Source organism: Palaemon carinicauda, chromosome 3, assembly GCF_036898095.1.
Source record: "Palaemon carinicauda isolate YSFRI2023 chromosome 3, ASM3689809v2, whole genome shotgun sequence".
Lineage (NCBI taxonomy): Eukaryota > Metazoa > Arthropoda > Malacostraca > Decapoda > Palaemonidae > Palaemon > Palaemon carinicauda.
In genome coordinates, this window is record NC_090727.1 from 151,301,573 (window position 1) to 151,326,708 (window position 25,136).

The following is a 25,136-nucleotide window of genomic DNA, read 5'->3' on the forward strand; positions in this document are numbered from 1 at the left end:
TTTTTTTGGCAAAAGAAAAAAGGAGGTTACTGCAAAAACTGATTTTTCAAGAATTTTTTTTGGCGTCGGGGTCGTTCGCGTCCGAGTATACCCTTAAAGGGGTGTCCGAGGAGCGTACCTATCCAGGGTTAAGGGCAGCGCACTCCCTTCCCCAGCCCAATCGACGGGAGAAGGAGAGTGGCAGCATAAAAACTATAACAAAACAAGAATTACGATTAATTACTTCAGCTGACAAAAGAAATTACTCGGGAGAACCATTCAACCCTCCAGCGGGAAGGGGGTTTTGCGAGGGAAAGCAGAGAAACTAAGGTCATGCGAACCCTCCACCGGCAAAAAAGGCCGTAGGACCATCATTCCAAGAAGGTGGGCAGTGTCAAAGCTGAAAAGTTAAATTGCAAACATTTATTATTTCACTTTGTAGGTGGTATGTTGGCCATGGCACCAGCCACCCATTGAGATACTAACACTAGAGAGATATGGGGTCTTTGGACTGGCCAGACAGTACTACATTGGATCCTTCTCTCTAGTTATGTTTCACTTTCCCTTTGTATACACAGCATGGTCTGGCCTATTCTTTACAGATGCCCCTCTGTCCTCCTACACCTGACCACTGATATTACCAAACAATTATTCTTCACCCACGAGATAACTACTGCACTGTAACTGTTCAGTAGCTACTGTTCTCTTGGTATGGGTAGAAGACTCTTTAGCTATGGCTCTATTCTTGGGTAGTGCCATAGTCTGCCACTGTATTGCGTTACAGTTCTCTTGCTTAAGGGTACACTCGGGCACACTATTCTATCTTCTTTCTCTTCCTCTTATTTTTTTAAAGTTTTTATAGTTTATACTGTATAGGAAATATTCATTTTAATATTGTTACTACTGTATTCTTAAAATATTCTATTCTTCCTTGCTTCCCTTCCTCACTGGGCTATTTTCCCTGTTGGGGCTCCTGGGCTTATAGCATCCTGCTTTTCAAACTAGGGTTGTAGCTTAGCAAGTAATAATAATAATAATAATAATAATATCAATAATAATTAATGAAGAAAAACATTCGGAAGCGCAACCTAACCCACGAACGGGAAAAGTTTACCCTCCGCAGAGGATCTGCCGGCCGCCCACGAAAATTGAGTAGTGTTGTCAACGAAAAAGAGGAATACAGAAGTCAAGCTCTATGAAAGCTGCAAGCATTTTCCCTCAAAGAACACAAAGGGGGGAAGGGCAATATTAACATCCGAACGGAGAAGTATCCAAACGATGACGACTCCCCTGTGGCGGCGGCAGAGTCACTCGGAAAGCCACCCACCTACTGGATGTCAATTGTCCACGGGAGGAAGGTCGTAAGGGAAGGTTCTCCGCCCTGGAGAACCTGCTGCACTAAGCTGTTACTATATTAACTGTAAATAGAGCTTAAAAAATATATAAAAACATAAAGAATGTTTTCATATATACTGTATAAAAGAAAAACATAAGATTAAAAAGTCAAAAGGCCAGTCAATTGGAGAAGGGAGAGAGAAAACGTCTCTTTCCCGAGCCGAAGGTAAAGTGAGTTACAGTCACAGGTGTGTGAGTGAGAGGGGTAGCTACTAACCCCCAATTAGTGGCCTGCAGAAGCTGTGTGTTTGCGATACTAACAATGTTGCAAGTCTTAGTAAATAGGATCTCAAGTCATAGGAATCTGAAGTACTGAGACTTCACCCAATAGCCTCCCTCACAGGGAGTATTGGGGATGCAACGAATATTATTTCTATACTTAGGATACATAAGCAAAATGAATTTTACTTGCAGAGAGGCGAGGTCAGCTGTGCTGGGTACCGTGGTGCTGGGTACCGTGGTGCTGATATCCCCCCGGAAGAAGGTGAAAATAAGAAGGAAGTCAGTCATTCATTACTCATTTACCCCAGAATGACCTGAGCAACTTCAGTACTCAACCCTCTGCTACTTGTCCATCAAGGAGCTTGAGATGTTTTAGACCACTTGTGCATCCACCAAAGGACCAATGGAAAATGTATCCATGTTCCTGTGGGTTATGTCGTGCAGGTAGTGAGTAGTGAGTGGTGAAGGTCGTCTGATGCTTCCACACACCCGGTTGTAGTACCTGCGCCACAGGGTAGTTTTTCTTGAACCCCAGGGATGTTGCAATGTCCCTGACGTCATGAGCTCTGGGTAATTTTTCAGGAGGAGGGTCAAGATTAGGCACAAAGTTAATGACTTTGCGGATTTAAGAGGAAATTGTATTTCTTGTGACCCTCCTCTTGACATTCCCCATGCTGACAAACGGTGCTGACACACGGAGGCAAGCTGCTGCTGTTCTTTTAAGGTAACACCTCAGACTCCTTACAGGACAAAGTACCAGTTGGTCTGAATCTTCGGTTACAGAACAGAGACACTATCCGGAATGTGCCGAATCTAGGATCCAGCACAAGCGCGGACTTTGAGTCTTGGCAATGAACTCAGGGATGAACCTGAGTATTACTTTTCCCCATCTCCTTGAGTGGGAGACGTCGTAAGATAGACCATGCAACTCACTGGCTCTCTTGGCCGAAGCCAAAGTGAGTAGGAACACCATCTTCAGGGTAAGGTGGCAATCTGTTGCCTAGCCAAATATTTAGTAATGGGAACCCTTCAGAGACTGTAAGACCGAAACAACGTTCCAAGAAGGTCTAAGTTCTGACTGGGACAAGTAATCTCATAACTCCATATGAGTAAGGCTGAGCGGTAGCTTTTGACTGCCAAAACCGAGAGAAGCATTACTTCCCGAAGGTGTGCAAGGAACTCCGCTATTGTTGGAGTAGAGGCATTGAGGGGAGTGATACCCCCTTCCATGACACCAGCCACAGAAAACAGCCCACTACCCCTGGTAGACTGACGCTGAAGAGCATCTGAGTTGTCCAGCCATTCTTCTCGCAACTCATGGTAAAAAGCCTGTCTGAGAGAGGAGGTGCTGGACAGTCTCCAGGCGTGACGTCAAAGTAAAGCTACGGCTTTGTGGAAGATGATGGCATGTGGCTGTTTGAGTAGATTGTGTTATAGAGGGAGCTCACTCACAATCTTTGTGAGGAGCTGCAGAAGGTCTGGGAACCATTCTGCTTGATGCCATAGCAGAGCTATTAGTCTCATCGATAAGTTCTTGCTTATTCTAACCTAGTTGAAGACTTTTTTCACCAGACAGAATGGGAGGAACCCGTACACGTCTATATTCTCCCACTGTTGTTAGAATGCATCTGGCCAAAGAGCTTAGGGATCCAGGACTGGAGAACAGTACAGCAGGAGCTTGAAGTTCAGGGCCGTTGCCAACAGGTCCACAGTCGGGGAGCCCCACAAAGTCAGGACTTTGTTGGCTAATAGATGATTCAAAGACCACTCGAAGCCCACTATCTCAGTCGCTCTGCTCAGATTGTCTGCAATCACATTCCTCTGGCCTGGATTGAAGCGAGCAGATAGGGACGATGAGATGTCTTCTGCCCATCTGTGTATTTCTACTGCTAGATGGCACAAGGGCTGCGAAAAGGTACCGCCTTGCTTGTTTAGGTAAGCTACTACCATGGTATTGTCACTCATCAATACAACAGAGTGCCCAGCTAGGAACTGGAGGAACTGTTGGAGGGCGAGGAAGGCTGCCCTCATCTCTAAGAGATTCATAAGCTGACACCTTTCTTATACGGACCACAGGCCTGAGATGGTGTGGTGCAGCATATGGGCTTCCCACCCTTCTTTTAATGCATCTGAAAAAAGCATCAATTCTGGGGAAGGAACAAGAAGATTGACCCCTTTGCAGAGGTTCTCGTCTACTAGTCACCATCTGAGATCCGTCAGCACCTCTTGTCTCATGTGGACTGGAAGATCCTGGGAATTGGTGGCCTGCTTCCATTGGGACTTGAGATGCCACTGAAGGGTTCTCAGCCTGAGGTGTCCGTTGGATATTAGACAGGCCAGAGAAGATAAATGGCTGAGCAGATGTAGCCCTGAGGAAGGGCTCTGCTACCTTCCTCAGCCTTTGAATTCTTTCGTCTGATGGAAAAGCTTTGTGCCGTTTAGTGTCTATTAACATGCCCAGGAATACCAGTTTTTGAGAGGGGAATAGTTGAGACTTTTCGAGATTTACCCTGATTCCCAGTCTGCTAGTATCAACCAGTCGTCCAGGTATCTTAGAAGATAATTGCCGGTTCTGTGACCCCGGGATGACACAAGGACGAATAATCTCATGAACACTTGGGGTGCCATGGAAAGACCAAAACTCAACACCTTGAACTGGTATTGCTTCTGATTGAGCATGAATCGTAAAATACTTCCTGTAAAATGGATGAATTGGGATCTGGAAGTATGCATCCTTGAGATCCAGCATGCACAGGAAGTCCCACGGTCTTATTGCTTGTCTGACCGTGTCGGCTGTCTCCATCTTGAACGAGGTGTGATTGACAAACTTGTTCAAGGCTAAGGGGTTGATGACTGGTCTCCAGCTTCCAGATGCCTTTCTCACAAGATAGAGTTGGCTGTAGAAGCCTGGGGACCCGTCAAGGACCTCTTGGAGAGCACCTTTCTCCAACATGATCTGGGCTTCTGTCCAGAGGGCTAACTCCTTTGCTGATCCCTTCAAATAGGAGTTTGTTGGGACTGGATTCCGAGTTGGTGGAGGGAGAGATGGCGTGAATGGGATGCGATACCCTAAATGGATCACCTTGACCGTCCAGGGTTCAGCCCCATGTGTAGCCACCTTAGCCAGCGGCTTTGCAGGTAACCCCCCGACAGGTGGACACTTGGGAGGATTGCCCGTAATAATGGGATCGGCCTCTGCCAGATCCCTTATTTCCCTTCCCTCCACGGAAGGACTTTGAACCTTATTTCTTGGCTCAAAATGACTTCTTAGACACCCTTGGGACTTGATTTTTTGGGCCCCTACCCCTCTTTGTCTGTAGTTTTTAAGCCAACTGCTTCTTGGGTGCCGGAGGTAGGAAGGACTTTGATGTTAAGGCTTTTTGGAGGAAGGAATCCTGGTTGAATTTCCTCCACCTCTCCGCCACCCGCTCGACATCCTCCGGCTCAAGGAGAGAACTCCCCTCGATGGAGGAGTTTCTCAGCTTTGAAACATCGGCGTGGGAATTGTTAATCCTTCTTAAGCACCAGAGAACCCTCTTTAGACGGTTTGTACCAAAGATGTCCTTCAGCCCATGGGTCTCTCGTTTCTGCTGGCAGCAATGGGATACTATGAACATTGTGAGCACCCTTCAGTATGTTCTCAGCTGGACTACAGCCAATCTCAGTGTGGTGGGAATGGTTGTAGCTGAGAACTGCTCGGGATAAGTACTGGTCCCATTTCCGAGATTCCCCAGAAATCCCCTCAGTAACTCACCAATGGTACAATTCACCCATTCCACGGCACCGTTACTAGAGGGTTTATACGGGGTTGTTTTCACATCTACATTGTACCGCTCCAACAACTCAGTAAATTCCTGGGAAATAAACTCACTTCTCAAGCCGTGGTCGAAGGCCAAGAGCCTAACGAGGACCGTGCACTTGCAACCACCTCCACCATTGGTGACCATCCACACGGATGCCTCGATGGAAGGATGGGGAGGTCACTCCCATCAAAGGAAAGTTCAAGGGACTTGGTCATCTCAGTTCAAGACCTTTCACATCAATATTCTGGAGGCCATGGCAGTCCTCTCGACGTTGAATAAGCTCTCCCCTCGCAGATTAGTCCACATCAGGCTGATCTTGGACAGCGAAGTGATAGTAGGATGTCTGAACCGACAAGGCTCGAGATCGCCTCACATCACCCATGTGATATTAGTCATCTTTCGTTTAGTGAAAAAGAAGAGATGGCACTTATCAGCAGTTCACCTACAAGGGTTCCGCAATGTGACAGCGGACGCTCTATCCAGGCAAAAGCCGATAGAGTCAGAATGGTCACTAGACGCAGACTCATTCTCCTTCATCTTGGAACAAGTCCCAGAACTGCAGATCGACCTATTCGCGACGAGCGACAACCAGAAACTACCTCGATATGTAGCCCCATACGAGGACCCTCTGGCGGAGGCGACGGACGCCATGTCCCTCGATTGGAACGAATGGACCCAGATTTACTTGTTCCCTCCAACCAATCTCCTACTGAAGGTCCTCAACAAGCTGAGATCCTTCAAAGGAACGGCGGCTCTAGTGACCCCCAAGTGGCCCAAGAGCAACTGGTTCCCTCTGGTGATGGAACTGAAGCTGAGGCTGGTCCCTCTACCGAACCCAGCTCTATCTCAACTGGTTCAGAAGTCGACTGTCTTCGCTTCATCACAGAGAACCCAAAACCTTCATTTCATGAATTTTCTCGCTTTAGCGGTTAAGAAAAGATTTGGGATCTCAAAAGGCAGTATAAACTTCTTAGAAGAATACAAGTCAAAGTCAACCAGAAGACAATATGAATCATCTTGGAATAAGTGGGTTGCTTTCATTAAAGCAAAAAGACCGAAAGAAATCTCAATAGACTTCTGTCTGTCCTTCATCCACCTTCATGAAAAAGGCCTGGGTGCCAACACGATAGCTACATGTAAGTCAGCCCTGACTAGACCTCTTCTATACGCCTTCCAAGTGGACCTGACGAACGAAATCTTTAACAAGATCCCGAAGGCATGCGCCAGACTTAGACCTGCAGCTCCTCCAAAGCCCATTTAATGGTCCTTGGACAAGGTCCTACAATATGCCTCAACCGAGAACAATGAAGATTGTTCTCTTAAGGATCTAACCTAAAAAGTTACTTTCCTGTTCGCTATAGCCTCAGAGGCTAGAGTTAGTGAAATAATGGCCCTATCAAGAAACGAGGGCCACATTCAGTTCACAGAAGTGGGAGAACTGAATCTCTTTCTTATCCTACCTTTCTCGCCAAGAATGAGCTACCCACTAAGAGATGGGGTCCCTGGAGAAACTGCCCTCTGAAGGAAGATGTCTCTCTGTGTCCAGTTGAATGTCTAAAGGTCTATCTTCGAAGAACTTCAGACTTCAGGGGAGGACAGCTCTTCAAAGGAGAAACCTCAGGATCAAATTTATCCCTAAAACAACTGAGGGCGAAGCTCACCTACTTCATTCGCAGAGCGGATCCTGACAGTACACCCGCAGGTCATGATCCAAGAAAAATTGCTTCCTTACTGAACCTTTTTCAGTACAGTGGTACCTCTACATACGAATTTAATTCGTTCCACAACCGACTTCGGATGTAGAAAATGTTCGGATGTAGAAACGAATTTTCCCATAAGAATACATGGTAATTCATTTAATTCGTTCCTCAGCCTAAAAACCCATAATAAATCCTTAATAAATGACTACACATAATTACACATAACAATAACATAACTGCATAATATGAAAGAAGCATGTAAAAAAGATAATTATAAAGAAATAATAAATAAAAAATGTGTTTTATTGCCACTTTACCTTAGAGACAGGCCAACGCAGGTGTAGGATTTGCTACGCCAGGACAACACGGACGATCGGCGAGAAGGTAGACATGGTGTTAACATGTTCTTTAAATAAATACTCTCTCTCTCTCTCTCTCTCTCTCTCTCTCTCTCTCTCTCTCTCTCTCTCTCTCTCTCTCTCTCTCTCTCTCTCTCTCTTGTTCTTCTTCACTGTTAGTGTTAGAGACGTCTATTAATTTTTTCTGAGAGAGAGAGAGAGAGAGAGAGAGAGAGAGAGAGAGAGAGAGAGAGAGAGAGAGAGAGAGAGAGAGATTAAACAAAAATGAGATTTAACAAAAATGTGTTGTGTACATATGATTTTTAACAGCGTTAACGAGTTGAAAGACAGTTAAATGTAACTAAAAAAAACAATATCAGCGAATCTGAATTCCTTTATTAACTAAAACAAATATTGATACAAACACACTCGTGTGCGTATGCGCAAACACACACACACGCACGAGGAGACACGATCGGCGAGGAGGTAGATATGGTGACTGCGATAACATACCGTAACTTACACTACGAAAATTTTAATCTAACTTAGCTTATTTATCTATTTTTTATTTTTATATTTCATATTTTTTACATTTTTTTTTCTTTTTACTTTTTATTTTCATCACTTTCAGTGTCGAGTTACGGTATGTTATCGCAGTCACTATCTCTACCTCCTCCCCGACCGTCTCTCTTACTGCGTAGCAATTCTTGCACCTGTGTGTGTGTGTTTGTGCATACGCACACGAGTGTGTTTGTATCAATATTTGTTTTAGTTAATAAAGGAATTCAGATTAGCTGTTATTACTTTCTTAGTTACATTTAATTGTCTTTCAACTCGTTGACGCTGTTAAAAATCATATGTACACAACACATTTTTGTTTAATCTCTCTCTCTCTCTCTCTCTCTCTCTCTCTCTCTCTCTCTCTCTCTCTCTCTCTCTCTCTCCCTCTCTCTCTCTCCCTCTCTCGGAAAAAAAATAATAGACGTATCTAACACTATAACAGCGAAGAAGAACGAGAGAGAGAGAGAGAGAGAGAGAGAGAGAGAGAGAGAGAGAGAGAGAGAGAGAGAGAGAGAGAGAGAGAGAGAGAGAGAGAATTTTATTTAAAGAACATGTTAATGCTATGTTTAGAGAGAAACAGAAAAAGAGAGAAGTCTTATTTAAAAGATCTTGTTAATGGTATCTTGGTTTTCTTTGCTTCACTTTTTTCTTTCTTTCTGTTCATCACGCTGGCCCTTCTCACAAATGATCGTTGCCAACAATCTCTTTGTCCTTTATCCCTATCAACAAAAGGCGTTCTATCTCTTCCAGGGTATTGCTACGATGTCTTGTAATAATGGTGATCCCCTTCGATGGTTATTTGCTTTAATGGCTGCCTTCAGCTTGATGATCCTCGAGATCATAGGCCTATTCCAGCCATATTGTTTAGCCATACAGTATCACTCACATGCACACTGCTCTCATGTTTTTCTATAATTTCTTGCTTCAATTCTAATGAAAGAATTGCCTTCTTCCTGTACTGAAACTTAGCTTCTTAGGCACCATGATTTTAGGTAAAATCAAAAAAGAAATGTGAGAAAAGGAAGAAATTAGCACTGTTAATAACAGACCAAACAGAGGACAACCACACGATACACACAAGAACAGAGAACTGAGCAATCGACGCTCAATGGCGTAATGTTTACTTCGTATGTTGGAGCAACACTTCGGATGTCGAGGCAGAAATTTGGTCAAATTTTACTTCGTATGTTGGAAAATTCGTATGTTGGGACATTCGTATGTAGAGGTACCACTTATGGACTTCGAGCGTCTTCGCTCATATACTGGATGGAAGTCATCCAGAGTTTTTTATAAACATTATGTGAAGCAAGTGCATGAACTTAAGCATTACGTGGTGGCGGCAGGTAGTGTAGTAAAACCTGTCATCTAGTGCTGCGACGAACAGTGAATTGATTGGGACCATCAATTAGGGTGAAAAGGTATTGACACCTTCCAGTGCAATATCTTTTATAAGGGTATCACCATGGTGACACTAAGACTGTTCAAAATTTCAGGTGTAGAATTATACAGATAACACTTGTGCCGTGTGTACATTGTACACAATGTTGATAGTATCCAACATTTACAGAAAATTATATTGAAAAATTTTTATCGAAAATTTTCAAATTTTATAGTGGCATTAATCATTTCTTCCCTTTCGGTTAGAAAAATACCCTTTCCGTTAGAAAAATTTATCTGTTTATGTTGTATGTATAATTCTCTTCAACATGTTACACTTGTTATCTCATTTACTCATTTAGCCTAAATAAATGATTATGGGAGTGTAATTGCGTCTTATTTCGCCCTGCAAATAGCACAATAAATGTAGCCAGAGTTCTCTTACTTATTTACCTAAGTAAACCTCACATTATTGTATGAATACAAACAATGGATATAGTTGATACTTATATTTGTTCCGACAACATATACAAATCTTGAGACCTTTGTATATCTAGTTGATACTTATGTTTGTTCCTACAATATATGCAAACCTTGAGACCCCTTTCTACTGTCTAGTATGACACTTCCCTGCAGGGGGCAGGAAGCCCTATCATTGTTCCATGATTAGTGGTAGTGACGTATAACGGTAACATTACATTTCTCAATGGTCCAGATGACCATAGAAAAAATTGTCCCAAGGTTAATGCACCTATACAAATCCACAGATACAGTACTTTCTAGTAATTTTCTGGTAAAATTCCATCAGGACGACATGACTTGAGCCCAAAAAATGGTACAGTATTTTCATTTTAAAATAAATTTCCAAATATACTTGCCTGGTAGTTACATATATATAGCTTAATCCCGCAGATTCGTCGCGCACACGGCAGAAATTCAAAATTTGCGGCAATCGCCGACAGGTGGCCAGGTGATCATACCTGTGCTCCCTCTATCCAGGTACCTGGAACCATTCCCATTTGTCCTCAGAAATTCTATGCCCCTGTTTTCAGAGGGGAGGAGGGAGGGACCTTTAATATATGTAACTACCAGGTAAGTATATTTAAAAATTTATTTTAAAATGAAAATACCATTTTTAAATATGTAACTTCCCTGGTAGTTACATACATATAGCTGATTGACACCATTGGTGGTGGGTTAGAAAACCGCAACCCCGTCAGGAATTCGTATAATTATTAATCGCTACAAATTAGCTGTACCAATAATTCTGGTTCCTACCTGATAAGGAAGCTGGCTTCATAGTTATCCTGCCTCATTAGCCTGCTTTCCTTGAGAGACCCAGCGATCCACCCAGGGGGATGTAATAGTCTCTGTGGGGCTGCCACACGATCCTTGACCTTAAAATGACTAGACCACCACCCTTGCTATCCTGGCATAGCCATGGACAATGATCTGACCACCTGACCCAAAAACACACTAAAAACACACTCCATAAAAACTAACTTAGACTTGCATCCCAGACTGTGGAAGGTTGCAACAACCTTCACAGACAATCTGTGATATCAAATTCAAGAAAAAAGCAAGGGTATATAACAAAAGGTTATATGTTAGAGGCAGTAGTAGCTTCTCCAACTACGACGCCGGAGACAACATACGGACCCAGGGAACAACAATCCTTATATTGGGTCTGTACCTCTTTAAGGTAACAATCTGCGAAGATTGACTTGCTTCGCCAGAATGTCGCCTCAAAAATTGATTTCATAGACTTATTGTGTCTATAGGCCATCGAAGTCGCCACAGCTCTCACTTCATGTGGTTTGACTTTGAGGATTGGAAAGCTTTTCTCGTCACAGTTTTGGTGAGCTTCCCTTATTAAATCCTTAATAAACAACGCCAGTGCATTCTTTGACAAGGGTAACGAAGGTTTCTTTACCGAGCACCAGAGGTTATCTGCCTGTTCTCTCAGGTTTTTGGTCCTCTGCAGATAAAATTTTAGGGCTCTCACTGGGCAAAGGCCTCTCTCCTTTTCTCGTCCTACTAAATGAGATAACCCTGGAATGGTAAAGGTTCTGGGCCATGGTTGCGAAGGATTCTCGTTCTTGGCGAGAAAACCTAGTTGTAGAGAGCAGACTACATTTTCTCCATTGAAGCCCACCTTTTTGCTTATGGCTTACAATTCTCCTATTCTCTTGGCTGTAGCCAACACAACCAGGAATAGGGTCTTCTTAGTAAGATCCTTCCATGAAGCCTTGTCGAGAGGTTCATACCTGCTCGAGGTTAAAAACATCAGGACTACATCCAAATTCCAAGAGGGGGTTGGGTTGTCCTTCCTCTTAACGGTCTCAAAGGATCTTATGAGGTCCGAGAGATCCTTGTCTCCTGACACGTCAATATGTCTGTGACGGAAGACGGAGGCTAGCATGCTGCAGTATCCCTTGATGGTTTGATACTGCTAGCGTCTCTTGTGTTCTTAAATTCAACAGAAAATCTGCCAGTTGAGTTAGAGGAAGAGGAAATGTTGTTAATCCTGCACCATTCTCTAAACACGTCCCACTTAGATTGGTACACCTTGATTGTGGACGTCTTAATCGCTCTCGCGATTGCTCTTGCAGCTTCCCTCGAAAAGCCCTTCGCTCTTGCCAGTTTTTCGATAGTCGGAAAGGCAGTTAGACTGAGAGTGAGGAGATTTTGATGGTATCTCTATGTGTGGCTGTCTGAGTAGATCGTTCTGACAAGGTAACACTCTGGGGGTGTCTACTAGCCACTCCATCACTTCTGTGATCCAAGGTCTCATGGGCCAAAATGGAGCTATCAGAGTCATGCGGGCGTTGTTCGACTCTCTGAACTTCTCCAAGACTCTGTCTAGGATCTTGAATGGGAGGAAGGCGTACATGTCTAGTCCTTCCCACTCCATGAGGAAGGCGTCCACTGCCACTGCTTCCTGGTCTGGGACTGAAGAGCAATAAACGAGTAAACTCTTTGTTCTCTGCGTCGCGAAGAGGTCTATTGACGGTTTTCCCCACAGATTCCAAAGCCTGCTGCACACCTCGTGATGTAGGGTCCACTCTGTCGTGAGAACCTGTCTTCCTCTGCTGAGAAGATCTGCTCTGACATTCTTCTCCCCCTCTATAAAGCGGGTTATCAGAGTTATATTTCTCGCTTTTGCCCACAGTAGGAGATCTTTTGCTGCCTCGTAAAGGGAATCCGAACGAGTGCCTCTCTGTTTTCTGATGTAGGCCAACGTTGTGGTGTTGTCTGCATTGACCTAACTGACTTGTTCTGGACTTCCTCCTGGAAATGCATTAGTGCTAGATGAATGGCCACTAGTTCCTTGACGTTTATATGCCATTCCTTCTGATAATCTTCCCACATACCCGAGATCTCGCTCTTCCCCAGTGTTGCACCCCACCCCATGTCTGATGCGTTTGAATACAACACTAGGTCGGGGTTCTTCTGTTGAAGTTCGAGGCCTTCTAGGAGTTTGTTGGGGCCGTCCCACCAACTCAACTGATTCCTGACCCCCAGAGGAATCGGAATCCACGTCTCTAGGCCTTGGTCTCTTGTCCAATATCTTGACAGATGGAATTGCAGTGGATGTAGATGAAGTCTTCCCAGGGATACGAATTACTCGATCAAGGAGAGGGTCCCCAGCAGACTCATCCATTCCCTCACCGAGCAGGTCCTTCTGCCTAGGAAGTGCTTCACCTTTCTTAAGCATTCCAGAATGCGTTTCAGGGCTGGAAAAACCCGAAAAACCACTAACTGAATCCTCATCCCTAGGTAGATGATGTCTTGTGAAGGCGCCAGTTGTGATTTGGCCAGATTTACAACCAGACCTAGCTGTTGCGTCATGGACATTGTTACTCGTAGATCCTCCAGACACTTTTCTTGCGACCTGGCTCTGATTAGCCAGTCGTCCAGGTACATTGATATCCGTACCCCTTTCAGATGTAACCAGCAAGCCACGTTCGACACCACTCGAGTGAAAACGTAAGGAGCCGTGCTTAGTCCAAAACAAAGTGCTTTGAACTGATAAGTAGTTGCGTGGTGTACGAATCTCAGAAATTTTTTGTAGTTCTGGTGAATTGGGACGTGAAAGTACGCATCCTGCAGATTTATCAACACCATCCAGACTCCTTGTCTGGTGCCTGCTAGGACTGATGCAGATGTCTCCATAGCAAACTTGACTTTGCTTACAAACTTGTTCAGTGGACTTACGTCCAGAACGGGTCTCCAACCCCCCGAGTTCTTGGGAACCAGAAAAAGTCTGTTGTAAAATCCCTCTGAGGAGGGGTCCTCTGCAACTTTTATAGCTGCTTTTGACAGCATCTGGTTGACCTGCTCTTGAAGAGCTGCTGCCTTGCTCCCCGAGTATGTAGCTGTCAACTCTAACGTCTCTGGCGAAAGAGGAGGCCTTCTTAGGCAGGGGATTTTGTAACCCTCCTTCAAGACATCAACTGTCCAGTCGTCCGCTCCCCTTTGGCTCCACTCTTGCAAGTAGTGGGATAACCTGGCTCCCACTTGTGTCTGGAGAATGGAGAGCTCACTTTCTGGTTTTTGGTTGCTGCTTTGTGTATTTAGGAGGTTGTCCTCCAGCAGCCATTCTCTGACTTCCTCTCAAAAGGGCCCTCCCACGAAAGGGCTGGCGCGTGGGATGAGCTTCCTTCTCCTTCCTGGCGGAAAAGTTTGCCGGAAGAACTTTCTTCGCAGTCCTGGTAATAAGATCTTGCGTCGCTTGTTGCGCAAGAGCTGCCGACAAGTCCTTCACTACATCTTAAGGGAAGAGATGATTATTTCAAGGAGCATACAAGAGTTCTGCTCTTTGAGCGAGAGTCCACCCTGACGACAGGAAAGAACACAGCATGGATCTCTTCTTAATAACCCCTGCTGTGAAAAGGGCTGTGAGTTCGACCGTCCCATCCCTCACGGCTTTATCGAGACAGGCAATAAGGTGCATCTGCGTCTCGTTCTTTTCGTCTGTGACATCTGTAAGGGCGCCGAGAGTCCAGTCCATCAAGCTGAAGACCTCGATTGTTCTGAAGATGCCCTTCAGCAAGTGATCCATCTCCGACGTGGACCACATAACCTTAGCCTTAGACATGGCTGCTCTACGCGAAGTGTCAACGAGTCTGGAGAAGTCCCCCTGGGAGGAGCCAGGAACTCCCAAACTGAGAGCCTCCCCAGTCTCGTACCACACACTGGATCTAGAAGCCAATCTCGTAGGGTGGAAGGAAAAGGTTGTCCTTCCTTGTTCCTTTTTCTTGAGAATCCAATCGTTCAGAGTAGAAAAAGCCCTCTTGACCGATCTAGCTAACACTGTTTTCTTGAAGGAGGAAGGTTTCTGGGGTCTACCCTTCAAAAACTGCCAGGGCAGGCTCCGAGGTACAGCCTGCTGAAAGTCATCCGGATATAAGTCCGCCAAAACTCCATGTAATCTTTTAAGATCTGCTGCATGAAGAGTTTCTTGTGTTTCCTCCTCTGAGATCTCCTCTAAAGGGTTAGCGATCTCCAATGTAGAACGAGTGGGAGAATCACACGCCTCGTCTTGCTCGCTTGCGTCCTGCATGCCGCGAGGGGGCGTCACGCTCCTTGTCGCCTCCCGTAACGATTCCAGATCGCTGCGAGGGAGCGTCCATGAGCGCTGCAGCTTGCCGCGAGTCCGCGTCTTGCTGGCTGTTCGCGTCTCGCTCCGATCTTATTCTTTTCCTAGGTCTGTTAACGTCCTTAGATTCCTTCTTGCGAGCTTCCTCTGTTTGCAACTTGTAAACGTCAAACAGGGACGTAATGGACTGTTGAAGCTCTGACAGGAATGCTGCTTGCGGTGCGTACTGCATACGTCCGGCCTGCTGCGAGGGAGCGTCACGATCCTTGTCGCTTCCTGTAATGCGTCAAGATCGCTGCAAGGGAGCGTCCACAGTTTCGGAAACCCAGCTGGGGTCTTCTGGCGAAGAAGAGGTGAAGTCCCTTGCAACATCTCCCAATCCGGGGGTGGGGGAGAAGTGTGAACCGATGTAAAGTGCACGTCTTCTTCCTCCGACGAACTATGCGTCCTACACCTCTGTTTAGGCGCGGACACGTCGTCTTCTTCCGACAGGAAGATTTCTGGAGAGCTCCAATTGCTACACAAGGGTTGCTGGAACTTAACAGGGGACCTATGTCTCTTGAGAGGTCTCGATTGAAGAGGTTGTTGCCAACCGCGTCTAGGTCTTGCGTCTTCCGAAGAAGACGAACACTTCCTCATCTCGCCTCTCCTGCGGCGAGGGGGAGCGTCCTGGGATGCGTCAACAGGATCGTTCGAGGGGACGTCCGTTCGCTGTTCAACATCTCTCACCTCCTTTAGCCTGTCTACTTTCCTTCTCCCAGTGGTTGGGGAGCATGGAAGAGGTCCAGGGCTAGGAGCATGGCAAGACACGAACGGACGCACCCTCCACTGCACCATCACTATCACCGAGCTTGCGTTGCAAACCACGCACTGCCCCCCATATCACTTCCTTATCCGAAGTAAGGGATTGCACTTTCACTCCCAAGGCAGAGATAGCAACCATAATATCCTTCAAAGAAGGCTCACTTACCTCCGACTCCGTAGGAGGGTCTGGTACTACAACCTTAGGATTAGGATCAGGAATATTAGTTTTATGCAAGTTAGAAAGGACTTGACAATCCGAAGACCTATTAGACAGAACACTTGATGATCTAGTTCTCCTAAGTCTGTCCTTTTCCAATCGCCTAACATAGCGATCATACTCTCTCCACTCTCTCTCAGATAAACTTTCACATTCATTACATCTGTCATTAAATGAACACTCATGCCCTCTGCAAGTCTTACATATTGAGTGGGGATCAAGAGCAGCCTTTGGAAGCCGAGTCTTGCACCCCTTAACTCACCTTCTAATAACAGAGTCAGCCATTTTGAAAACTAGAAAAGCAGTTAAAACTAACTTTCCAAGTCGAAAAAACCAACAAAATCTTTCTTATCCGAGGGAAAAGTAAATAGGGAAAATCCAAAATCAGCGAAAGCCATCCATAAAAAACCAAACAATGGGTACTTCACCAATTTGTAGACAAAGCAAACCCACAACATAGAGCGAATTTCCGACGTGTTGCTGGAACGACGGCAGGGAATTTCTGAGGACAAATGGGAATGGTTCCAGATACCTGGATAGAGGGAGCACAGGTCAGATCACCTGGCCACCTGTCGGCGATTGTCGCGAATTTTGAATTTCTGCCGTGCGAGCGACAAATCGGCGGGATTAAGCTATATATATGTAACTACCAGGGAAGTTACATATTTAAAAAAGGATTTTGAAGCGAAGCGAAAAATGTTATTTTTATTAATAAAATAAATTTTTGAATATACTTACCCGGTGATCATATAAGCTGCAACTCTGTTGCTCGACAGAAAAACCTACGGTCAAAATACGCCAGCGATCGCTATGCAGGTGGGGGTGTACATCAACAGCGCCATCTGTCTAGCAGGTACTTAGTACTCCAAGTAAACATAGAACCAATTTTCTCCTCGGTCCACTGGGTCTCTATTGGGGAGGAAGGGAGGGTCCTTTAATATATGATCACCGGGTAAGTATATTCAAAAATTTATTTTATTAATAAAAATAACATTTTTCAATATTAAACTTAGCCGGTGATCATATAAGCTGATTCACACCCAGGGGGGTGGGTAGAGACCAGCATTACATGTTTACATTATTATGAGCTAAGTATTTTGTATTTCATTTTAGCAGTTATTCAAAATAACAAACATAAAATAAATAAGTACCTGGTAAGGAAGTCGACTTGAACAATTACTCTGCCTTTTTAAGTACGTCTTCCTTACGGAGCCTCGCGATCCTCTTAGGATGCTGAGCGACCCCTAGGATCTGAAGTATCAAGGGTTGCAACCCATACAACAGGACCTCATCAAAACCTCTAATCTAGGCGCTTATCAAGAAATGACTTTGACCACCCGCCAAATCAAGTAGGATGCGAAAGGCTTCTTAGCCTTCCGGACAACCCAAAAACAATAATAAAACATTTCAAGAGAAAGATTAAAAAGGTTATGGAATTAGGGAATTGTAGTGGTTGAGCCCTCACCCACTACTGCACTCGTTGCTACGAATGGTCCCAGAGTGTAGCAGTTCTCGTAAAGAGACTGGACATTCTTAAGATAAAAAGACGCGAACACTGATTTGCTTTTCCAATAGGTTGCGTCGATTATACTTTGCAGAGATCTATTTTGTTTAAAGGCCACGGAAGTTGCGACCTCTCTAACTTCGTGTGTCCTTACCTTCAGCAAAGCTTGGTCTTCCTCATTCAGATGGGAATGAGCTTCTCGTATTAACAGTCTGATAAAATAGGATAAAGCATTCTTTGACATATGCAAAGATGGATTCTTAACTGAACACCATAAAGCTTCAGACAGGCCTCGTAAAGGTTTTTAAATAGAACTTAAGAGCTCTTACAGGACATAAGACTCTTTCTAGTTCATTTCCAACCATACGATAAGTTTGGAATATCGAACGATATTGGTCAAGGCCGAGAAGGCAGCTCGTGTTTGGCTAGAAAACCAAGTTGTAGAACATGTAGCCGTTTCGGATGAGAATCCGATGTTCTTGCTGAAGGCATGAATCTCACTGACTCTTTTAGCTGTGGCTAAGCATATCAGGAAAAGAGTCTTTAAGGTGAGATCTTTCAGGGAGGCTGATTGTAGCGGTTCGAACCTGTCTGACATAAGGAATCTTAGTACCACGTCTAAATTCCAACCAGGTGTAACCAAACGACGCTCCTTCGTGGTCTCAAAAGACTTAAGGAGGTCCTGTAGATCTTTATTGTTGGAAAGATCTAAGCCTCTGTGACGGAAGACTGATGCCAACATGCTTCTGTAACCCTTGATAGTGGGAGCTGAAAGAGATCGTTCTTTCCTCAGATATAAGAGAAAGTCAGCTATTTGAGTTACAGAGGTACTGGTCGAGGATACGGCTACTGACTTGCACCAGTTTCGGAAGATTTCCCACTTCGATTGGTAGACTCTAAGGGTGGATGTTCTCTTTGCTCTAGCAATCGCTCTGGCTGCCTCCTTCGAAAAGCCTCTAGCTCTCGAGAGTCTTTCGATAGTCTGAAGGCAGTCAGACGAAGAGCGTGGAGGCCTTGGTGTACCTTCTTTACGCGTGGCTGACGTAGAAGGTCCACCCTTAGGGGAAGTGTTCTGGGAACGTCTACTAACCATCGAAGTACCTCGGTGAGCCATTCTCTCGCGGGCCAGAGGGAAGCAACTAGCGTCAACCTTGTCCCTTCGTGAGAGGCGAACTTCTGCAGTACCTTGTTGACAATCTTGAACGGAGGGAATGCATATAGATCTAGATGTGACCAATCTAGTAGAAAGGCATCTATATGAACTGCTGCTGGGTCCGGGATTGGTGAGCAAAATATTGGGAGCCTCTTGGTCATCGAGGTTGCGAAGAGATCTATGGTTGGCTGGCCCCAGGTGGCCCAAAGTCTCTTGCATACATCCTTGTGGAGGGTCCATTCTGTTGGAATTATTTGTCCCTTCCGACTGAGACAATCTGCCATGACATTCAAGTTGCCTTGGATGAACCTCGTTATTAGTGATATGTCTAGACCTTTTGACCAGGTGAGGAGTCCCTTGCGATCTCGTACAATGTCAGAGAGTAGGTCCCTCCTTGCTTGGAGATGTACGCCAAAGCCGTGGTGTTGTCCGAGTTCACCTCCACCACTTTGCCTTGAAGGAGAGACCTGAAGCTTTTCCAGGTCAGACGTACTGCCAGTAGCTCCTTGCAGTTGAAATGCATTGTCCTTTGACTCGAGTTCCATAATCCCGAGCATTCCCTACCGTCTAATGTCGCACCCCAGCCTACGTCCGATGCGTCCGAGAAGAGAACGTGGTTGGGAGTCTGAACAGTCAGGGGAAGACCCTCTCTAAGGTTGATATAGTCCTTTCACCAAGTCAGACAAGACTTTATCTTTCCGGAAACCGGAATCGAGACCGCTTCTAGCGTCTTGTCCTTTTTCCCGTGAAAAGCTAGATGGTATAGAAGAGGACGGAGGTGTAGTCTTCCTAGTGACACAAATTGATCCACGGATGACAGTGTCCCTACCAGACTCATCCACAGCCTGACTGGGCAGCGTTCCTTCTTCAGCATCTTCTGGATGGATAGCAGGGCTGGGGGCTGATCGTCTTGTTCAGCAACGTCCTCATCAGAGGGTTCCTCATCCGAAACTGATGAGGAAACGGCAACGGAGTGGGCAACTTCTGACTCGCTGAATCCGGTCGCACTGGTGGATGCGTGACGGAGCCGGACGCAATATCATGGCACTGCTGCACAGTCTGTGAACTGTCAACAACCATGGGTGCGCGAGGAAGTACAGCGTCAACCCGAAACTGTCTAGACTGTCTGGGTTGTGCAGTCAACACCCTACCGGGTTGCTGAGGTTGACGCACTGTGTCACAACAAGTCACCTCTGCTGGTTGTTGAACGTCCTGAACGTCAACAACCACCTCCGAGCGTTGCTTAACGTCAACGTGCGACTGGCAACCCACACTGGGTCGCATCGGTGGAGGAACCACCTCAACTGGCAGACGCGAGTAGGTTACCTCAGCGTCAACAGGGCGCACAACCGACCGGTTGGAAGGTTGTTGGCCAGAAGGAGGAACCACCTCAACTGGCAGACGCGAGTAGGTTACCTCAGCGTCAACAGGGCGCACAACCAACCGGTTGGAAGGTTGTTGGCCAGAAGGTTCTTCTCCGCATTTAAGTCCTCTATCAAGGACGCAAGCTTGGACTGCATGTCTTGCAGCAAAGCCCATTAGGGTCTACGGGAGCAGGTGTGGCAACAGACGGGGTTAGCGACTGCGGCGGAACCATTTACCATCCCTGAAAGCCTTGTTATGTGTGACATAATAGTACAGCAAAACTTCAAAGGCTCGACAAAAGTTGAGAAGTTGACCTGTAAACAACTTGGAGCGTCTCCTGTCTAGGCGCCAGGGCGAGTCTACCAGAATTGAGAAGTCTATCTGGGCAGAGGCATGAACTCCCAAGCCGAGAACTTCTCTCGTGTCCTATCAGACTCTCGCTCTATAAGCCAGTTTAAAAGAAGGGAAATCAAAGGCTGTATCCCTAAAACTCCTCCTGGTGCAAAAACCAGTCGCCTAGCCAATGTAACGCTCTCTAGGAGAGCGAGAGAGCACTAGCTTAAAAACAACGGCTTCGAAGTAGCTAGGCCTAGTGTAAGTTCTGACGTTAGGCGAACGAGGAGCAGCAGTTACAAGATCCGGACGAAGATCCTTAAAAAATCATCATGATTTAATTAAAGTCCATAGGAGGCTAAGCAGCTTAAGGCTCCTCTCCAAATGACAGAGTCCTCAAGGGAATATCAGTAGGAGGGAGAACAGCACTTCTTATCTACAGGAACCTTGTCCGATAAAAGCTAGGTTATCTCAGTGAGTCTCTCACTGGTGCATTAGTAGCAGACCAGAAGGCAACGTCATGTAACTGCTTGACAGTCTGTGAACTGTCAACAACTGAACTGTCAACCACAACAGGTGCGTGAGGACATACAGCACTGGTGCATTAGTAACAGACCAGAAGGCAACGTCATGTAACTGCTTGACAGTCTGTGAACTGTCAACAACTGAACTGTCAACCACAACAGGTGCGTGAGGACATACAGTGTTCACTCAAGACTGCTTTGACTGTCTATACTGAGCAGTCAAAACAACTCTAGAATGCGGAGGTTGACGCACCGCGTCAAAACAAAACAACTTAGACTGTTGTTGTACCTCGCGAACGTCAACGGAAGGTTCTGTGCGTTACTGAACGTCAATATGCGGCTGGCAGGGTACACTGGAACGCATGGGTGGCGGGACTCTCTCAGCTGGAGTGCGGCAGAAGGTCGCCTTAGCGTCCACAGGACGCACAACCGTGGTTGGTTGTAGGCTAGAGGTTGGTGCAGTGTCAACCTTCTCCGCACGAAAGTCCCGCATCAATGACGTTAACTGAGACTGCATGGTCTGCAGCAAAGACCACTTAGGGTCTACAGGAGCAGGTGCGGCAACAGACGGTGTGACTGCCTAATGCGGTACCGCTTTGCCTCTCTTAGGAGGTGAGCAGTCGTCGGAAGACTGCAGCGAGTCCGAACTGACCCAGTGGCTACAACTGGGCCGTTGGACTTGCGCGGAAGGGACCGACTTGCGCTTAATAAGCTGCGAGACCTTGGTCCATGGTTTCTTACGAGAAACCTCTTCCGCAGACGAGAAATAAATGGGCTCTCTCGTCTTTGTGTGGGTGGGGCGATCTTGGGTAGATACGCCCGAAACCACGGAGGGAAACGTCTGTTCGTTGATCAAGGCCTGACGAACCCATAAGTCGTTCGACATTACTTCTCCCCTGGGCTTGGGAGCTTGCAAGAGGTCCCGGACTAGGTGAACGACAGGCACGAACAGACGAACCCTCGGACGCAACACTGTAACACTTTGCGCATATCACTTTATCACTTCGATTTTCTGTTTTGCACTTATTTCACTGAAATCGAAACTTTTACTGATTTCTACCTGAAACACGCAATTCTACCCTTCATTAAAAGGTAGTAATTGCGAAATCAGTCGTATAATGCAGCTCATTAATACTAGCAAAAAACAGAAAACATATATAAAGATAAAAAATTCAGTGGCTGGGAAAGAGACTAAACACTAGTTCAAATAAACTACGTTTACAATCTCTCACCGCACATAGCCTGGGGACAAGAATAAAACCCTAGAAACGTTTTACCTTCTTCCCCGTACAGCGACTAGGGAGGAGAGTTACACGAAAACAACGTTACCCGCGTGAACGGAACGTTTTCTCTCCTCTCTCTCCCTCCGTCTCTATCTCTCTCTCTCTTTCTCTCTAGATTTCGCACCTAAGAGAAGAGCCCAATTATATATTCGTCAAAAAAACATGTTATTTGACTAAAGGAAAAAACTGAAAGGTTTTCCAAATAAAAAGTTCCTTTAATTTAGAATTTAAAACATTTAAGCTAAGAAAGAATGAACGAAACGTCAGAATCGATTTACTCTTACTGCAAAGTGAAACCGTGATACACTCTCTCTCTATCGTAACGATAGAGCGCATGTTGAACGTCCTGAACGTCAACAACTGCGTAGTCTAAAAAACTAAACGTTAGTTCATCTTTGAAAACAGTACGAAGACTATCAAAGAAATTCTTTCATAAAACATTAAATTTAAAAAGTTTTAAATTCTTTAAAGGCTAAATACGATATAACGGGCTCAACGTTGATTAACTTCGGTTCCAAGTTAGGACCGCCTACTATCAGGAAAGGTCGCATATAAACAAAACATAAAAATTTATTTTTATATGTTTATAATAAATGGAAAGTTAATCGAAGAGGCCTAATAAAGGCGGAGAGATATAAAATATATAGATCTATAACGTGTTAAGCAAATAACTAAAAATCTAAACACACTTCCGTCTAAGGGAAGGGTCGGCCATTTAAAAGTGAAAGAGAGTCCATACTCTCTTTGTCACCATAATTAAATCTATCCAAAACGAGTTCAAGTTTTGAGATGAAGATAAAACACCTGCATAGCGAAAGCTCAAAACTAGAATAGTGTACTTCACCAAATAGTTGTGAAAACAAATCCAGTTAGTAACAGCGTATTAGTAGGTCTTGCCGGTAGCCCGACAGAGAGAAAATTGGTTCTTTGTTTACTTGGAGTACTAAGTACCTGCTAGACAGATGGCGCTGTTGATGTACACCCCCACCTGCATAGCGATCGCTGGCGTATTTTGACCGTAGGTTTTTCTGTCGAGCAACAGAGTTGCAGCTTATATGATCACCGGCTAAGTTTAATATTGAAAAATCTATTTTTGGGTGAGATGGCCATGTCATCCTCATGGACCCGCCCTCCTTTTCTATAAGAAAAGGCTTAGGCAAGATCCCTCCCGAAACTACTATATCTGTAGCACCATGCTCAATGCTACGAGGAATGTAATAGTATGGGCGAAAGGGTAACCTTGATAACGGCTCCCCTTCACTTTCGCCACTTTTCCCCCTCGAAGCGAAAACGCTATTTGGGGTGAAGATTGCCAAATGTCTTATCAGGATATACGTCCCCTGATACTATGCGATATCCTTAAGAAAAATTTAAGGATATTCGCGCCAGGAGTTAGAATTCTGGAGACCTAAAGGTCAATTCTCTGGGAATATCAATGTAGCCAAATATCCCTTAGAAAGCTACCAATAGGAACCTTCCATCAGGACGACATGGCCATCTTACCCAAAAAAGGGATTTTGACGAAGGAAAAATCTATTTCTGGGCGAGAGACCCATGCCGCCCAGTGAAATGCTCCTTTAACATCATTTCTAAGGTAAAAACTGCTATGAATTTACCAGAGAAAAATTTGTATAAGAATGCTAGGTTGAACCCAGCTCGCTCACCTTAATAAGGTGTCGGTATAATACTGGGGCGTTGAATACTGTATATCACAACCAGAGGCCTCGCACCATTTAAATATCTCCTGTCAACATCCCCGAACAGCGAGGTGCCGTTCAACATCCTACTACTACTAGCAATCTCACGCCAGTGACGTCACTCATTATAGCACCCCAGATTGGGGCCCAAGCAGGGAGGGACGGGTGGGTTCACTGGGCGGCACGGGTCTCTCGCCCAGAACTAGATTTTTCCTTCGTCAAAATCCCTTTTCTGGGCTCCGACCCGTGCCGCCCAGTGAAATCGTACCAGAGAATGGGGACCCAATATGGCTAACTACCTGAAGAGGGAATAACACAAAATAACAGAGCTGATGAGTTTAATATAAAAAAAGAGGGATGTGGAAACCCATAAAAATAGATCAACATGTATATGACAGTGATAAATAGACATGGTAAACAATCAATAATGAAACCCGTAGGTAGAATTCAACAGATATGAATAGTGGGAATCCAGCTTGGTAATCAAATGCAAAATAAAATCAGCTCGGGGATTAAGAACAAGTGTAATGAAAACAATTCGTGAAATTGAACAATTGAATAATAAAATAATACACCATAAGGGTGTATAGTAACAAAACAGGTAGGAACAACAGGTAAGCCAGGCAGGAGGGAAAGAGGACAGAGCAAGACGTTGTGATTAGGACTCAGTACCTTCAGGAGGAACTATATTCCCTGCAGCTACTGTGGCAAATCTAAGAGCCTCTAAAGGTTTTAGGTAGTGGCACTTGAAAACTTTAGGGGACTTCCAACCCGTATATTTTGAGAGCTCATCAAATTTCATATGGAGGAAAAAATTCATTGAGGTAGCCACAGCTCTAATATCATGGACATGTGGGAATGATGCAGGATTAGCTTGTTTAATAAAATAAAGAATTTGTTGTATAATTCCCTTAAGGGTAATAGTTCCTCCATGTTCTCTAATAAATAAGGGCCCTGTGGTTGTAGTGGAAGTTCTACCTAAGTAGGCTTTCAGGGTGGTAACTGGACACAGGGATGGATCCCGAGGAAGTGGAACAATCTTCCAGGGAGACCACCTGTTTTGGGGGTCTTCATTTTTAGCCAGGAAAACTTTGTTAGGAGAGAGAAGAACCTCACCCGAAGAGAGAAACTCTATATGACCAGGGTCTCTAGATAAGGCTGACAATTCTGAGATGCTAGAGCCCGAGGCGAGGCTCAAAAGAAAAAGTGACTTTCTTAACAATGCCATATAGTTACAGGATTCATTTGAGGTGTCAGAGACTAGCTTAAGAACATCGTT

The 25,136-nt window shown here is 45.1% G+C and overlaps 1 protein-coding gene across 2 annotated transcripts in view; it reads right to left on the reverse strand.

Moving 5' to 3' along the window:
- The window catches only part of LOC137638641 (cholesterol transporter ABCA5-like), a 269,061-nt gene that overhangs the window by 201,891 nt on the left and 42,034 nt on the right, over positions 1-25,136 (reverse strand). The window lies entirely within an intron of this gene.